General features: G+C 46.1%; 1 protein-coding gene across 3 annotated transcripts in view; it reads right to left on the bottom strand.

Moving 5' to 3' along the window:
* Nucleotides 1–3,410, bottom strand: part of CD82 (CD82 molecule) — a 34,562-nt gene extending 31,152 nt beyond the window's left edge. The window contains exon 1 of one of the 3 annotated variants that reach the window (XM_015864529.2): nt 3,273–3,410. The gene's annotated coding sequence lies outside the window, so the exon portion shown is untranslated. Of the gene's footprint in view, nt 1–3,267 lie in introns of all 3 variants that reach the window. The other 2 variants (XM_015864527.2, XM_015864528.2) reach the window with 2 other exon arrangements.
* Nucleotides 3,411–17,256: the final 13,846 nt, after the last annotated feature.

The following is a 17,256-nucleotide window of genomic DNA, read 5'->3' as shown; positions in this document are numbered from 1 at the left end:
CTAAGCCCTCTCTCTCCTTGTGCCTTTTGACTCCAGTGCAATTACTTTTGCCTACAAGGGGAACTCTGCATTGTATAGCTTCAGATTTCTGGGCTGCTGAATATCCTAATGTATATAGCTCTTTCTAGATAGTATTTCTCCAGTTTACATAGCCACGGGATTACCATCACACTGGAAGGGATAAAGCTTACTGCCAGGCAACAGCTTTGCAGCAAAATCTCTTTGTAACACACCTGTCTTACTTAAGGCTGTGCTGCAGAGAAACTAAACTAGCAGCATCCTTAGCAAATGCCAATAGCCCTTTGCCAATTTACAACTCTCCTAATGGCACAGCAAAGCTCCTTAAAGACAGGCAGGCCATATACTTCCATAGCAAGTGTCAAAAATTGAGTACATGCACTGCTTTTATTTGGCTGTGTCCCAGTTCTGGAGCTCCACCAAAGAGAGAAAAGAACTAGAACCAGGCAGCCCGCACATGTGCCTCTTCCCACAGGAGAAAGCTGGCCTTCGGCTTATTTTCCTTCCCCTGTGTTGGATGAGCCCCAGGCTGCCTGGCATTCCTGGCTCTGCTGTGTTTGAGGGGTCTTACTTGGATATAGGGACAAGACCCTACCTGCATGCTCTGGTCCCCATCCATCTTAACAGGCTTAAGTTTTATTCCCTTTTTCTGCTATCACCCATGGAGCAGCCCATTTTGCAGAGCTGCCCACAGTCATGCCTCATCTGTCTTCCAGGATATCAGCTAGCTCTGAATCTGTCAACGCGCAAGCAATGATTTCAGCAATTTCCAGCATGCAGTTCCTGGTGCTTCACTTATCACCCTGTCAAGGTGCAAGTCAGCCATTAACTACCTCAGCCCTCATAATAAGAGAAGCTTTCAGCAGAGCACACAGCTGAGCAACAAACAGGCTCTGCCACAGCTGACTGCTCATCCAAAACTAGCAACCTCACGTCTGGTGCTATTTTTCTGCCTTGCCAAGAGACAGCCTCTTCCATATGTAAGGACTCCAGACCCCACAGTGTTATGATCTACACTCACAGACAAATGAAGGTGGAGAGCTAGGAGAGGAAGATGCAGATGTGGTCTATCTGTGTTAGAAAGATTAAGTTCATGCAGTTAATTCAGATGCATGCAGATTTCTTTCAAATAGAGCCCTCACTTGCTGCACAGGCCCAGGGGAAGCAGTGTTATCTCCCTCCATCCCTCCAAGGCACTCAGTCACAGTTTGAGCATTGCTGGACCAGGCGAGCAGGGAACCAATGCCATTTCCTGCCCATCAACAAGTAGGAGATAAGGTAGAAAGTGACTACCATATGCCTCAGGCACCACTCAAGCAGACCAATACTGACTACCTCACATGGCACAGGGCATGGTCCACCTTACAGTATTGCTTTGGATTTCCCGTAACAGACCCTGAGCTATCAGCGCTCAAGGTCCATGCAGCAGTAGCTCCCTTTACCTCTGCTGAGTGCTTCCTGCTGTAGTAGTCCTACCAAAAACCACAGCTACTGCTTGGGATGGAAAGTGCCTTCACACCTGTGAGTACCAGATCTGTAGTTTCTATACATGCCTTTCCAAATTGAATATCTATTGAATGAAAACCTGTTGCCCCTAGATGGCCTCCTGCAGACTTATCGGTGTGATACAAGGACAGAGAGATACATGAGAAGGATAAAACCTTTCCTCAGCTACAACCAGATAAAAATTTTCATATTAAGATCCCTCACACTTAATGAGGGGCTTGAAGGCAGGGGTGGCTCAGGTAATAGGAGAAGATGTGTATGGAGCCCAGCTTGAGTATCTCCCACACCAGCTCACAGCTGCAGGTCATGCTACACCTGTCTGTCCCAGGACTAAAATAGAGACAACAGAAATGGAGGAAGTCCAGATGAGCTGCATCACTAAAGCTGCTAAATCCTCTTAAGGGAGGAACTTCAATGGGGTAGGACAGAGATTGCCTGTGGGAGGGCTTTCTCCAAGTACTGATCTCGTGCCCTGCTCCATTTCTATTGCTTGCAGGTAAGAAGCAAGCAAATGCTGCGCACCAGAGGTGGTGGTTCTCACCAGATGCCTCTCTCCAGATCTTCAGAGCAGAGCCATTACAAAGGGACCCTGAAGTACGCTGACAGACTTTCAGACAGCGAGGTCCTGGCCATATGCCTCCGCTCTGCACTCCACAGCCAGCCAGAAAACGCCAGAGCTGAGGTGTGAGCCCAGTGCTATGTGAAAGGGATTTTCTCAAGAACAAGTTTCAAGCTCCGGTCTCACGCACAGGATGGAAACACTAGAGCTGGTCCAAGCCATGGGAACACTTCATCCTGAATGAGCTATATGCACTTTATGGATAAACTAAAGCCAACATTTAGATTCCAAGGCTTTTTTCTTTTTTTCTTTTCTTTTACTTTTTTTTTTTCTTTTCTTTTTTTTTTTTTTTTTCTATACCGAGTGCTCAATTTGATGTTAAAACACATGCAGCAGAGCTCCTGTGCTGTGGAGCAGAGATGGCACACCTGGCAACAGCAAGCCCTTATCCATATATAAACAGACTGGTTAGGAATCACACTGCGTGGCAATTCACAGCTATCATCCATCCAGCTGCTGAAATTCAGGCAGCACTCAGAATCCTGCCCTTCAACACTAGCTTGGGAGAAAAAAAGACGGCAGAGCAGACTGGACCCCACGACGGTATCCCAGCAGGGCTATGACTACCACAGTCGCATCTCACCCAACTCGAAGGAAGGATAGAACGCCGCTGTGGACAGCGGGGCTGCCCACGTCCCACAGGGCACAGCCGGGCACGCTCAGCCTCCTGAAACTGCCTTTTCCCGCAAGGTCGACCTCTCAGAGCCGCACGCAGGACTGCTCTACGCCGTAGAGACGGCTTTGGGGGTACAGGAGGATCTCCCGGGCTCACCCCCACCCCCCCACCTCGCGGCCCCTGCCCCACTTGTAGCACAGCTCCACCAGCGCCGTGCCGGCCGCTAACCGCAGCCCCAACATGAGGCCGTCCGCAGCCCGGGGAGAGCCAGGCACAGCCTCGGGAACGCAACCTGCCTCGGCCGGCCGCGGTGCGGGGCAGCCCCGCACAGCCCGGCGCCACCGGCCCCGTCCCGCGGAAAGCCCCCGGGCAGTCCCCGGCGCTTCGACCCAGCCCCGCACTTCCACCCACCGACCCTGCACCGCGGCCCCAGAGGAGCTGAACCCCATCCGGGAACGAGCCCCCCGCGCAGCAACCTCGACCCCCTCCTCGCGGAGCCGCTCCGCACCTACCTGCCTTTCCGCTGTGCTCGCCGCTCCGCTCGGTCCCTCCGACGCTCTACCCCAGAGCTGCCGACCCGACCACGGGGCGGAGTCGGTGGTTACGTTCAGCCAGATCTCGGGGCGGAACCCACCGCCCCCAGGCGGCCCGTTCGGGTGTCCCGCACCTGACCTGCGTGGTGCTGCCCGTATCTGGGCTCTTCTAATGTTCATTAGATAGCGACCTGAGCGTCGCTAGCCGTTCATCTCGCTGCGGCTCTCCGCTGGGTGAAGCCAAAAAACCCAATTTACCCAAACAGGTCTTTTCGCTGTCCCGGTCACCCTGCGCACATCAGCAGAGCTACCACGTTGTTTCCATGCAAGCCGCGCTCAGCCCTCGCTCGGCTGTTTCGCCCTAGCGATTATAGTGCTGCGGTGACAGCGAGGTGCCGGGCTGCTGACCGCTGCCATTGCATTGTTCTCACTTCTGTGCAGCAACCGCTGCCCTCGGCGTGCTCACAGAGCTGCTTCTTTGTTCTCGGTGAGCAGGATAATGTCACACCGGGATCCTGCCACTGTTTCCTGGGCAGAAATAAACAGCGTTACTCCAACAGGAGTAATGCTCCGACTCCTCATTTTAAACGTGGTAAAACCACAGCAGCTGAGGCAACCCTGGAATGGGAAGGTTGAGTGGTCCCTCATCCTTCTGCGAAATTGTGACCACACAGTGGGTGAACACAGGCCCTGCTGCACTCACCTCCATCGTGAGCCTTGGGTACCATGAATGGGGAAGGGCCATGGACCTCTGGAGCGCAGGTCCTGGGGTGGGTGCTGAGGCAGAGCAGAGAGAGTGGGATGGAAGCAGAACAGGTGACTCACAATGCTTTGGGCTTCTGTAGGTGTAGTCTCAACACCCCTGTTTCTGCAGCCCTCCACTCCTGGTACCCTGTAAACCATCTCTGTGAGGCCAACTGCTTGCCTAAGATGAGGGAGTATTTTGCATTGGGATTGCTTGGGTCAGTATCCAGAAACTAAATAATCCTGGGGGAATGGCCTCCCTACCTCTTGGTAGCATTCCAGCATCACCTTTCAAGCAGTTACCTTGAGTAAAACCACCCTGTTCTCAAATAGAAGTGTGAGGAGAGCTTTCCCCTCCCTCCTTCACTCTTTAATGGGCGTTGACCTTCATTTAACGCCTGGTCAGCCTTTCACCAGTTGCTTATAGAGGCCTATAAATGCTCACCTATAAAGGTGCAAGGCTCTGGGATTAGGTGGAGTTTGTTCTGTCCATCCAGCTATCTATCCACCCACCCACTGAATATTCCTTGAGTATCTGACCCAAGCCTATGTGTTCTGAGCACAGTTCATTGCTGATTCCTGTGAGTGTCCTACTTTGAGAAAGGAAGTCTGAGCTTGGAACATTCCCCTTAGGATTAGTGCAAAGGCTGTTTTTCTAAAAGCAATTGGTTTTAAAATAAGAAGTGATTACAAGGTGTGGCATTAATGGATGGCTTATGCTCTGGCAGCTCCCATGCCCAAATGAATTTGTGTCAGTGGCACTGAGAATAGGATATGCATTAACAGGGACAGCGTGGAGGTATGTATGCATCAGTGACTGCATGTATAGCTAGTTATGCTTCAGTGCCACTCAGATATGAGCCAGTAAGTCTGTAGAAAAGCATTAGGTCTGTATCACTGAGTTTTCTGAGAACAGGGGGTAGGTTTTAAAAGATGGCTCATAGAGAGCTTGAGTTTCATTGGAAAGTCCAAAGTGAGTCACTCTCTTCTGAGAGCTTGCAACAGGGAGTAGGAAACCATGCAGAAACAGATCTGTGGAGACACTGCAGCTGAACCATACACAGATGGTAAGCTAAAAGCCCAATTATAAACAGCATCTTTTACAACATACACAGTAGGCTGGGTTCTTGGCTAGCAACAAGCCAAAAGTGCCTATAAGAAAACAGAGTGGAGAAGCCCACCATTAATTACATGGTGTGTAGTAGCTAAGACTGAATGCCCTTTCAAAGGCAGAAAGACACCGGCCCAGAGATCACTCAGCTAACCAGTCTGCTTTGGCCTTGTGTTATCTTCATTTCAAAGCACTCCCTCACAGATGAATCCTCTCCTTTTTAGAAATAATTAATCTCTTTATCCAATCATGTCTATCTGCCTATTTTGCATTCCAGCCCAGGTACCTAGGATGCAGCCTGTTGCAGGGTCTGATGCAGTTGTACAGGTGGTCCTTCCAGGCACAGCACTGTCTCTACTACACCTTTGGGGCCATTTGCAGCCTTTCTCTTTGTTATGAGAAACTCTAGAGACTTAGGTTTAGCACAGGATGCTGCCCAGTGTGACACTGTACTGAAGCAGGATATGAGCCGTGAGTTTTTGCCTTCACTGCTGTAGCAGCTGCTGAAACAGCTGTCTGCATGCTACAAAGCATCCTCAGACAAATACTTGTCATTAAGTAGAGCACAGTTTAAGAGCAAGATGTATGCAGATTCACAATGTTTGAGTATTTATTTCCTTTAAAATAGTCTTTGAATTTCCTGACATTATTGTTAATCTCAGAGGGGAAGGATCCATGTGCCAGCAGGGCCAGAACAGGGAGGGGATGAGGGAATGCAGCATCGAGTGCTCCAGTAAATTCCAGCTTAAACAAAATGTGACCAGACAACCTACAGTCTGCAGTCCGTGTCTGTTTAACGACACAGCACAAGATATAGAGCTGGAATACAAAGCACCAATTTTGTTAAGTCCAACCTTGGCAGAAGTGTTTTCATGGCACCCTCGTGGAATCCTCTTCTTTTATTTTCCCAAAGCTGCGATTTTATCAGATCTGGGATGGTTATTAATTACATACAAAAATAATGATGAAGCAAACAGCAATAAAAGTGCAGTGGCTGCTGGGACTTGGGTGGAATACTTTAACTCACATTAGGGAAAAGCGTTTATCAAAAGGTACAATTTTAAAGCGATATTTTCTGTTTCAGGACTTGATTATTTTTAAGAATCCTGTTTTAGAGCTTTAGAGAAAACAAATCAGCTGTAGTGGTTTGAAATTATGTTCCTGGTGCCCAGTTGCCCTCACCTGGCTGAAGGGAGAAATGCAGGCAAGTGAAAGATCCCGGCAGAAGGGAAAAGTGCAGAGAATGCAGAACATCCCTAACTGAAAGAAAGTCACACAGATCATGGAGCCCAGCTTCTGGCTCCCGATAGGGTCGCCCCAATTCAAACGCTACTTTTGAGCCACGGCGAAGGGAGCCTGTCCCCCTGGGACACTGCAGGACGGAGGAGCAGCTCCTCCTGTAGGTTGTTTGGGACTCTGCATGAAACCTTCATGCCAGATGAATTCCAAAAAACATGACGGTCACTAAGGAGTTCTTACTGGTGCTCGTGAGCTCTATGCAGTACCTGAGTATGCCTGGGTGAACAGCAGCCAGGGTGTGACCTTATGAACCTCGGTGGAGGTAGGAATTAACCTGATTCATAATTCTTTTTGCATACTTTACTGTAATCTTTGGCAACCAGATGTTGTTCCGAGGAGTTGGCATTCATGCTCAGCCCCTTTAAAACTGTATAGACGTGGATGAACACCTGAACTGAAGTAAACATCTTGGGCTGAGAGGAATTAGTATTACCCAGAAATGAGAAGAGGGCATCCTTGCTGTTGGGAATGTGCAGGGACAGATGCTAGATGGTTAGGCTGTGTTAATTCCACACCCCATGGCTCCAGAGACCGGTGAGAAGTTGACTCTTTCAGTCCAGCTAACATAAACACTTGAGAAAGCCCAGGGAAGGAGAACTCAGTTCAAAGTCTGCCAAAGGAAATGAAAATACTCAGGAGCTGATATTGGCAGCCTGAATGTTTTCTCATTGAAATTGGTGCAACACTGGCATGACTTACCTGAAGAAGCAAAGTGAGTGGATCAAGCAACCCTATGACACTAATACTTCTCATGCAAGCTCAGATCCATAAGGGTATTTAGAGGGCTTAATTCCCTTCAATTTCATTTTTGAAGGCATCCAAGTACCCTGCTACATAGAGCCAGTTTTGAAACTTGCATAGAAAGAAGCATCTTTCTCACTTTTACCTCCCTGGTCCTTCTCACCAGGTACATCTTTCAGTGCCTACATGGGTGCAAAGGTGCCAGAGTGCTTCCCTGGACCACCAATTGATGCTCATACAGCTGCAACAAGCCACGTGTAGAAACCAAATCCTCATGGTCTACACATAACTTGTAACTGTCCATGTGCTTCCATTCCACTTGGTGTCTCCCTTTAGTCTCAAATCAGGGCTGGATCTCCAGTATTGCTCTCTCGGGGTATGACTATTTGTTATTTGCATCATAGAAGTACCCCAGAGTTTTAGTTCAGCAGCACAACTCCCTAGTGAGCAGCAATGCACAGAACCACAAAACAAGACTCTCTTTCCCTCTCTTCCAAGCTGCATAGCTTCGCTGTTCTCTCCCCATTCATTTTAAATGTTTAAGAAATTAAAATACTTACTTTGTTTGCGCTGTTTTCTCTTGAAAATAACAAATTTGTTGTCCAACTTAATCCAGTTCACATTATCCATGATTTGACTCACCCTCTCACCAGTGTTGGATTTTGCAGGCACGAGTGAAAAACAAAGCATTACTTCACTGAATTCTAAATAGCATTTTTTAAAGGGATGAATTCAAAATAATGTCAAATAAAAATGCAGTCTTTGTCCTTGGTGCAAACAAAGGAGATGGGGGAGAATTTAAGAGCACTGTACAATACTTCTAATTCTTCTGTGTATTCCAGTGGAAAATTCTGGGGAGGGAGGAGAGGTGATTTAAACCTTCATATACCAAAATCCAATATCTTTATGGCACATTAGACTGACGTGATAGGGAAATCCAGAAGCTTGGCTTCCTTTTCAATTTGTACCAAGTGCAAGCCAGTTTTCAACGATATAAGCTACCCTGAAACACTTTAGTTATTTGCTGCTGCACATGGAAAACACTGCGGCTTGCAACATATATGCCTTAATGTGCCTGATTTACTCCCACTTCTGGACCTTTTCAGTTTTGCCAGTTCCTCTGAGATTAAATCTCTGAGAGAAAGTGGTCCAGATCTAATGTGTTTGGCAGTCCCCTCAAATAAAAGCTCCTTTCTCCAAACCCTCTTGGTGTCTTGCTTAATTCTGATCTGGAGACCTAGAGACTAGACTCTCAGCTAGTATAAATGAGTGAAGTATACCACATAACAGCAGCTGAGGATCTGGAAAATTATATCGACCAATAACTTCTTACTTCATGTGGGTTCTACCCAAATAATTCACTAGCCCTCCTGTGGGAGAACAAAGCTCTGTATATTTCCTTTTACGAGCTGTTTTGCACATAAATGCTCTCTGCAGTCCCAGTACATCTCCACCAAAACCAGTGAGAGCAAGTTTGCAAAATGTGCTTGTAACTTATTTTTAAACCCTTTCAAAATCACGGAGGAATGTTCATCAGATTACAGATCCCCAACACAAAATAACTGTGGCATGTGCCAGCATTTGCAAAAAGCAGACACTGAGATAACGTTTCATCCTTTTATTGTGCCTGCGTGGGATGAGGAGGACATCCTGGACTTACCAGGTTCTGGGGTGGCTGCATGAGCATGGACGTGCCATCTAGTGGCTGCTCGTCCCCATGGTGCTCTGAGCACAAAAGTGCAGTTTGGAGTGTCTGGGAAGTGGAAAATTCCACGTAGCAGATTCTTATTTAAAAAAAAAAAGTCTCAAGTTGTCTGTTGTTCCCACACAGCACCGAAATGGAATGTCTTTGCACCAGGCTGGATGGTGAGTGGGACTGGCCACAGCCACTCTCTGAAATACTCTGCTGATTGAGGGTTTGTCCAGAGTCCCTTGCACTGACCCAGGAAAAGGGATTCCTGACACTTCCCCTAGGCAGAAATTTCTCCTTCCAGAAGCATCTCTCCCTCCTCTGCTCACAAGGTTTTCCCTTCCTCACCAATTACTCTCTCCCTGTCCCTTTTCGTCCCCAGCACAACAGATGAGACTCTGGAGTGCCTCCGAACCACTCTTTAACTCCCCTCCTCATGCCAAAAACTGACTGAGTCTGCTATGAAAGGGATGTTAGATGTGGGAAAGCAATTTGCAACCCTCAGGATCCTGCCTGCCACCAGCAGAGGTTCCCCAGCGAGAAGAAGGCAGAGAGGAATACTCCACACTGTCTCAAGACTCCCTCCACCAAGCCAGCACTGAGCGATCCCATACATCAGGCTATATCAAATGCAACCACAGAGGAGGCTTTCCCTTATCTTTCAGGACAATTACCAAGTTATATATCACTTGAGCAGTCTGGGAACTATGGGGGATTGTGGTTTCTGGTAAAATGGGAAAATCTTTTCATGGTTAGCGCTGGCAATGAAATCTGTATCCCACCTCCATCTGGGCTGAGCCACGGGTGATCATTCTCTGAGAGATGAGCTTCTCTCGATGCCAAAGGGCAAGTAAATAAATAACTATGTGTGAATGTGCATTTCGAGGAAAAGCCATGCTTTTTTTCCCTTCTCCTCCCACCCCCCCATACTGCCTCAGAGAAGTTACGGGTTTTCTCAGGTCCTCAGAGAGGCTAAAAACTGTCCAAGATGTGCTTCAGGAAAGTGATCACTCAAAGTGAATCAGTTTTCAGGGTCTGCTCACCATCTGTGCGCCTTTAGGAGATTGTCACACTTTCGGCTGGCTTCATCCATCTCTCTAATTCCTTGGTTACAGTCAAAACAGTTTTAAAAGAGCTTGGTTCCCACAGTGGGAAAATAATGGGATGCTGCTTGCTAGCATCACTTCACCCAGGAGCAGCTGACACCTCGTGGAAATCTTTGAAAAGCAAACTCCTCTTCTGAGTTAATTCTGGTGATGTAGCTACCATGCACAGAATTTCTCTGCTCTCTTCTTCTTCTGTTATTGGTAAGGCAATTCGATCGAGAAGGAGATCCTCCTTTCCTGTAAGGATGTGCTGTTTCTACCAAAGTCACAAGCGCCTGCGCCATTGGTTCACCCACCCTCAACGATCTGGACTGATTGATTTTCAGGCAGAAGGAGCTTGATATGATGATCATGACTTTCTGGTCTGGCATGTTTTGAATTATTATTCTGCCTCTGTTACATTTTTCACATAAGTGCCCCAAGCCACCGACAGGCTGTTTAGCAATAAAGAAATAATTGTCTCCACAGCAGCTAAGAGGATGCCAACAAAGATGCTGCACAGCTGAGTCATCTTCATGTTGCAATAGCACTGCCCAGCTAGCCACCCTACAAGGTTTAACAGGCCCAGACTTTTCAGCTGGGATAATTCATTTCTTGCAGTCTCTCTCAATAAGCTTCAGTAACTAAAAGGGTGAAAAAATAAAAGATTCCCTTTCATTGCAGAAGACAGTTGATGGTCTCACCACCTAAGGTGCTGACTGTCACAGTATGTGTCTTCATTAAATGTGGCAAGCAGTGAGGAGGCTTGGGAAAAGAAAGAAAAAAGTTCTTTCGTTGTCAGAGAGCTCAGAGAAAGATCTCCCAGCACCAAGTCATTCCTTGCAGACAGCCCAAACTGCTGGCCAGTATCTGGATTTCTGGTGCAGCCAACTACCACTGGCAGAGGCCACACTGCTGGAAATCTTTTCATGTCTTTGGAGGTCACCATTATGGGCTTGGGCACTCAGAAGTATTAAGGCAGTTTTGCAGCCTACCATAGATACCATGAGATATAGACTTATCCATCTCACACCTTGTCCAGCTAGTGCATGAAATTAGAGACACAGAGAAAAGAAGTCTGCTGTAAATGTAATGTACTTCTCTGAGGTGCTCAAGAAAGCTTGGGAAGACAAAATGCTGATGGCTTCTTTGATATGCCTTGGAGGAATAAATATGAATACAAATGAATGCTGCCCTACTGCCTCGCTTTCTTTGTGTCTTATGGATCTGTCAGGGTAGAAAAGGACTTGGAAACAGATAACTTTCAAGTTTTTAGGTTCTGTTGTCAATCAACAGAAAAGTAGAAAAAGGAAAATCCAAAATAGCTAGCAGAGATTCAGAAAATCTCTGGAAGTAAAGATTTGGACAAGGAAAGCATGTGTGACAGCTGTTTGACACCCAGGAGCTGCTTTCCTCTGAACATACAGTGATTAGGAGCTACTGTTATTCAAGACTTCAGTCCTGGCTACTTTTTAATGACCAGCACAATGTAACAAGACTACAGTACTGCCTGCTGGCCCATTATTACCAGAACACAAACTCTGGTGTCTGAGCTTTGTGTGAACTGTGGGCGTGTTACTACAAGACGTACCAAGGTGCTTCTCCCATGCATGAACCTGATGCCACTGAGTGTAGGGAACTGGCTGTGTCCAGACTTGTGCAACACTGAAAGAATTGGTCTGCATGAATCCAAGCCAGGCTGCTACTGTGAGTAATGGGAAGTGTGGTTAGCAAGTCGAACAGGTTACAGAGGGATCTCCGGAATGGAATACACTGAAAGACTTTAAAGGTGATAAAATGCTCCAGAAATCAGGGAGTCCAGCATCAAGAAGAGCTGGAAAAAGGCATATCCCAGAGAGAAAACAGGAAATGCAAAGCAAATGAGAAAGGAAGAGGTCAAATGAGACATAGTACTGCCCATTGCTGATAGCTGAACATTTTTAGCCTGCTTTATCAAGACAGAAACAAGAAGATAGGGAATGAAGTAAAAGGAAATACGCCAATGGAATGCTCAAAAAGACATCTTGCAAATACATGTCCTGGGTAAGTGTCTGATTGTTTTGAATGTTCTTAGCTTCAGTAAGCTCACATCCTCGCTTTGTTAGCTTCACTAAGACTATCTTAGATTGGTTGTACACATATAATCTCTTAGACAGAAACTGTTGACCAAGACCAGGACTTGGAGTGGATCTAGCCATATGCAGCCTCCTTATCTCTGTGTTACAAAGGTGGTTAGAAAGCAAAGTGGTTCACTCTGAAGCTGTGACTCAATAGGAGGGCCTCCTGTATGTGTGTGTTTAACCCTACCCTCTATGCAGTAAATAATCAAGTGTATCCAGCCATCTTGAATCTTGTTAAGTTGCTGTTAAATCACTACATTATATCTATACTATATCAATAAATATATTCCTGCTTCTTTCTTAGGAGTGAAGTGTACCATGTAGTTGTTTCCTTCTGCAATGAATTAGCGTAGTCGTCAGGATGGCAAGTAGGGGTATCAATTGTATCAACAAGATCAAAGGGGAAACTTTGTTTTTTTTTAATTCTTTTTGTTTATTTGTTTGTTTGTTTGTTCTGAATAGATTTAGAGACATGGAAGAGGGTAGACTGGAATGAAGAAATTCTGTTTCTCCAGGACAGAAAAATCAGAGCTGCTAGATAAAAACAGAGCTAAGAAATAACATTAAAAGGAGGGCAAAGTGGTATCCAGGATCTCTGTGGGAAAAGACTGTAATGAAACCAACTTAAAAGGGAATTCCAATCAGCTTTACATATAATCTAATCAATAACAATGCTACAGCTTTTGTCTTAACAATACACGGTGCTAAGGTATACAGTATATGCCCAATAAATTCACTAGTATTAAATCATAGTAGAACTATATTCATTAAAAAACTAAAGTAATGAAAAAAAACAAACAGAAAACAAAAACCACAACAAAACAACAAAACATGTTTGTATCAGAATCCTTTGGGTTTTTACTGTTGTAGATAAGGTTACTGAAGATATAAATGTGAATTCAGGAATAAATGTTTAAACATTAATAAAATGTAGGATGAAACTTTTATTATTAAACTTCAGTTACATCATATAACTTCATGAAGATCGCATTTTAGTTGTGATTGTAAGCATTGTTAGCTTCACTAAGATTCAAGCTTAGACTGATTGTGCACTTATAATCCCTTAGGCATGAGCCATAGGAATAGATACAGCTGCACCTCAGCTCCTTATATCCTCAATTCAAGGAGTTTTGTAAGTAAGGGAGTCCACTCCAAACCTCATGACTTAATCTGAGGACCTCCTGTGTGTGCATTTAAGCCTCTTCTCTATTAAGTAGATAATTAAGTGTATCTAGCCATCTTAATTCTCTGTTAAATTACTACATTATGCTAATTAATATAGTCCTGCTTCTCTCCTGTGAGTGAATTATATGGTGTAGCTGTTTCCATTTGTGATACAGCAACTGGGGCTGCTCACAGTGGCCTCAGGGACAGCCTGCTTCATCCTGGCAGTGAAGAGTTCTAAGTGGACATTTACAGCATGGGATTTATGGCTTGGCTCATCACTGTGGCAAGCTGCTAAATAGTCAGGGTATGGTACAAATTGACTGGAGAAGAGGCACGGAGACAGAGCTCCACAAGCAACATGCAGGAGGTCTTGCTGACTTACAATGTGTGTTGCACAATGGTGGCTGCTACCATAAATGCAGAGGCATGTTGCTCCATTAGATGTGGCATCATGTAAACAATTCTGGGGTTCTTCAAATGGCATTCATAAGCACAGGGTTCTTTTCTCTGCAAAATAAGCCACTGCTCTTCTCCATTACTAGAAGAAATGAGTCTGTCCCTCTTCTGCTATTTCACTTTATCTGGTAAGCACTAAGACAAAGCAAAGGTGGAGTGAGGAGCTGGCTGCTTAAGAACTAAAATGTGGTTTTGGCCTTCAAGCAATTTGGATGCTACACTATCACCTGAACCATGATGTACATTCTGGGCTCTAGCTGAAGGCCTGCTGCTTCTGGTGAGTTGGCAGGAAGTCTTTTAGGCTGAGGGGGAACATCAGTGCCTGGCATTAGCCACATACACTCCTTCCTAAATCCTCTTGTCTGGCCTATGGTCTGACATGCCACATTGGCACAAACTTAGGAGACGAAGGAGGGCTTTTGCATGAGCTTTTAGGCCTCCCAGAGCCTCATTTCAATGTGTGCTGAGTGTCTATGGTGATGCAGGGGACGGCTTGTTGCTTCTGGTTGGAATCCTGTTGAGAGCTGAGTGTTACCAGAAGTTGTCACTGCTGATGGATGTTGCCTGTGTGAGAGGAACTTTAGACTCAGCAATGAGGAGCAGCCACACAGCCCCTTGCTGGCAGACTTAGTAAAGAACATAGCTATGAAATTCAGGGCAAAAACTGATGACACAGTGTCTTTTGTTGAGATAAGAAGAAGATGAGCCCTTTCACCACTTCTTAAACTATTGTTTTATATGTCTTTGCCTTGATCTTCTTCAGGAAGAAGGAAAGCTGGGGGACCTGGTGGCTGCCAGACAACTGTTTGCTAGGAGGTACAGCTCCCTATGGGATTCAGGCAGATCCTGGCCACCGTTTGCTGGAGGTCAGTCCCACATCAGGACATATCTATATTCCTTGTCCATATTAGCAATTCCTGGTATGCAGGGGCATCCCCATTCCTGTTCATCAAGACCACTCAGGAAAGCTCTTCAGCAAGGCCTCTGCTTCTGTCTGGAGGGCTGCAATGGAACACAGCACACAGCAATGTTTCCAAGCCTCACTGTGATCTTTTTCCTAGGCATAGGCCCCACTGTTCCCCTGCATGCAGTATGGCAGCCAGGAGCGTGGCTGCAAAACATCAAAGTTAATTAGCATCCAAAAGCAAATAAATCAATCAATGCATTCCCAGCCCCCTTAGAAAATCTCATTATTGGGAACCAACCCAGGCAGGGACTCCCAGGAAGAACTACAGAGGAAGAGATTCTCTAAAGCTATAATTTTTAAGGTTGTACCAGTTGGAGAATAATTATAACCAGCAAAATGATGTTCACATCTCACATTAATATAGAGTAATGACTGCATGCCTGTAGCCAGCTAACCACAGAACTGAGAAGAGACTGTCAACTCTTCTGTCCTGCCATAATACAAAGCATCTTGGAAATGCTAACAGCCGCTGCACGCCAGCCTCTTGTCATCCTTCCTTCTTAAAGACACAGACTGAGCAGAACAAGAGACGCTTCAGCCTCCCAAGTATCACTTGTATGGAAAACATCATCCTTCATGAATTTGCTTTGCTGGCCAAACTGAAAACTAACATTTTATGATTTTCAGTGGAGCAGAATTTGAAGATCATTTCAGACACTATAAACACTTTATTCAGAAAAAAAATTACTGCTTCCAGTTTTTGGGAAATGTATGCAATCTAGGAAAAGGAGTGTAACCCTGAAAGGCATCCCTACTCAAGGGACTATCCTGTTGTGCAGCCTGATACCATGCAGGAGAGCTCAAGGGGCCTTTGCACTACTCACAGTTTATGGGGTAAGTTGATTGACTCGTAGCTTGTTTTTAGGTGTGTACTCAGTTGGCCCTCGGCTGTGTAACCAGGTGTCAGCTATCAGTTCTTTCAGTTAATTCCTCTTAATGAGGGGACAGTGCTGTAAGTACTGTTGCTCATTAAATACCTGAGCAAGGCCTTGTGTGTAAGGCTGGGCCAAAGGAGGAAATGAGGGAAGAAGTGGAATGAGCGTACAGGTTCCTGCTGCTTATGCATCAGCAGCAAGTTTCTCATGTGGGGTTTTGAAAGGTTCCCTTTCATTCCATCTCTTTTCTGTTGCACTTTTAAGGCCATCAGGAAGATTCAGTGCTGCAATGGTTACTGGTGCTACTTAATAACAAAATGATAGGAGTACTGATCAGAGCCAAGTACTGAAGATGTTAAGGGGTGTTGTTGGCAGAGACTGTGGCAAAGTGTATGAAGTAAGTGAAAATTGTGAGGCTTTCTGGGAGACCACAGTACCAGCACTGGGCTTTTAACAGACAGGAGAAAATCCAGCTGCCAAACTATATTAACAGCATAAGTGTCAGGATTTGGGGAAAAAAAAAAAAAAAAAGCCAATCAGAAATGACAGGCACAGTACAAATGAATTCAACTTCAGCCAGGAGGAGGGATACAGGGGAGCCAGATACAGAGGAAATTCTTAGTGGATTATCTGAGAACATGAAATTGTCCTTCCTCCTCGAGATGCTGATTGCTGGCTGGCCATCTTCTTTACCACCTGGTAAGTAGAAGCTGGGACATCCTCATGTGCCCCTTGTCATCTAGAGACATGAACCATAGCCAGAGAGAAGGCCAACCAGCATGGGAGTGTCCCGCTTGGCAGGCATCAATGGCATTCTCTGGACCATCAATAGGGATTAACAGTAGAGGCGTTCATGCTGCACTGAGGGGAGACAGCTTCTGCACTTTGCTTCAATCCCTTTGCACCCTCCAAACAGCCCAGACTTGCCACTTGCCCAAAGCTGTCACCACCAGCAGAGGGAGGGGGTAGCTTGCTCCTGTCCCACTCCACTGGCCCTCCCTGACAGGCCAAGGGAAGAGAACTGAGAGTGGAGAAGTGTCCTGAGAAATTGTATTCTCACTCTCCAGTTACTGGGAGGCCGCTCCCAGGGTCTGTCAGCCGCTGATATATTTAGGATAATCCTGACAATCTGTTGCCTAGTCCAGGGCTGAGACGCAGAACTGAGAAGGTGTTATCAGCTGCCAGAGGGAGCCTCACTTTTGCTTGGGTTGGTGGCAGTGACACAGGGACACTGGCTCTAACTCATAGGAAAGAAAACCCAATTGCTTTGCAGGAAGGTTTCTGGGTGTCCTATGTGTTCATGGTGCTAGGCAATAGGCAGTGATTCTCATTTATCTTCCAGGAATCTCAGAAAGCCTGGCAACTGCCCCAACACCGTCTCACTCCAGCTGAGAACTGAGGGATTTTGCTGCAAGATCCATCAGAAACCTGATTGAGCTTTCCAAGCCTGTTGCTCCCTTGAGGGAGGGGAAGCAAGGAGGGAGGCTTGTGTTGATTAATATTAGAAGAAACACCCCTGAAAAAATGATAGATCATGGCTTGGTAACTCCAGAGTCTTTTCTTGTTTCTTTCTTTGATGGGAGGAGGGGGAACTGGAAACAAAAGGCCTAGGAAGGGGGAATGGAGGGAGGGGTGTGTTTTGAAATCTGCTTCCTTTTGGCCACGCTTGAACTTCCAAGAGCCTGGCTTTGACTGACATCCCTAGGAAA

Source organism: Coturnix japonica, chromosome 5 (genome assembly GCF_001577835.2).
Source record: "Coturnix japonica isolate 7356 chromosome 5, Coturnix japonica 2.1, whole genome shotgun sequence".
NCBI lineage: Eukaryota > Metazoa > Chordata > Aves > Galliformes > Phasianidae > Coturnix > Coturnix japonica.
The sequence above is the reverse complement of the archived record's forward strand: the minus strand, read 5'-3'. Positions and strand labels throughout refer to the sequence as shown.